The sequence below is a fragment of the Sinocyclocheilus rhinocerous genome, unplaced genomic scaffold, assembly GCF_001515625.1.
Source record: "Sinocyclocheilus rhinocerous isolate Xijiao unplaced genomic scaffold, SAMN03320098_v1.1 C36423256, whole genome shotgun sequence".
Lineage (NCBI taxonomy): Eukaryota > Metazoa > Chordata > Actinopteri > Cypriniformes > Cyprinidae > Sinocyclocheilus > Sinocyclocheilus rhinocerous.
The window spans coordinates 1-1115 of NW_015780759.1; the positions used below are offsets into that span (position 1 = coordinate 1).

At 38.7% G+C, this 1115-nt stretch overlaps 1 long non-coding RNA gene across 1 annotated transcript; it reads left to right on the plus strand.

Annotated features, from left to right (window-relative positions):
• Positions 1 to 12: 12 nt before the first annotated feature.
• On the plus strand, positions 13 to 1101 carry LOC107735995 (uncharacterized). Its single transcript, XR_001639566.1, has 3 exons — positions 13 to 38; positions 812 to 883; positions 972 to 1101. It is a non-coding gene; the product is annotated as an uncharacterized LOC107735995 (long non-coding RNA).
• The last annotated feature ends 14 nt before the right edge of the window (positions 1102 to 1115 follow it).

The following is a 1115-nucleotide window of genomic DNA, read 5'->3' on the forward strand; positions in this document are numbered from 1 at the left end:
TGACAGATAACTGTCTGTATTACTTTGAATATACAACAGTAAGTAGAACTGCTCGATATGTCCTGTTTGAGCAATAAATAGATTTAGGATTTATCTATAAAATGTATTGATGATTCAGATAGTTAAGATATGGGTGAAAGGAGGTCAGATAGAAGAGGAAGTGAGGGAGAAAAAGAGTAAGTGAACAGCTAAGAAATAGTTTGTTCAGTGTCTAAGCAGACACCAGCACTCCTCACAAGCTTCACATTTACAATGAAGACAAAACAAGATCTGAAGAAACTTGACAAATGCTTTCTTTCCTGTTTTGATGTATTTCTGAAGCTTTTAGCCAAAAGACTAGTTACAGCAACAATTTGCTATTTGTTAGTCAGTTTCAGCTGGTATTAGGGGAGGGACATTGCCATTTTGGCGCATTTGATTGGACAAAAATCTTTGTAGTGCAGGATGTGTCATCAGTAAGTACATGTTAAATGTGTACACATGCTAAAATGAATTGTGTCAGTGTTTATGAGTACACGACCTCAAAGTGAACACACATGGACTAAAACCCAAAGCACCAACCTCCCCACTGTCATCTCATCAGCAAAGTGGAAGGAAATAATGCACTTTTTCCCTAGTTGTGTGCCAGATTTAGATCAAGAGACAGACAGAAGTTGCTTAATGTGCACAGTTAGTTCCCTCACTTTTTTATCATGCGTTTCCATAAGTCCCCACCATCCACATCACATTTAGGGAAACATATTGCAGATTAAGTCTAAGACTAATTGCTTTAATAACAAATAAACATGGTCTATTACTCATATGTTCACAGGACAAAGAGCCTCGGGGGATCATTCCACTGGAGAATCTTAGTATAAGAGAGGTGGAAGAACCAAGAAAACCAGTATGTTTCTACTTCAAGCTCTCAGTTAAATTATATTCTTTTCTTTTTCTTTTTTGTATTCTATCCATTTCATGCTTCGACCTTTCAGAATTGCTTTGAGCTTTACAACCCCAGTCATAAGGGGCAGGTAATTAAGGCATGCAAGACAGAGGCTGATGGGAAGGTGGTGGAGGGGAATCACGTGGTGTACAGAATATCCGCACCCACGCCGGAGGAGAAAGAAGAGTGGATC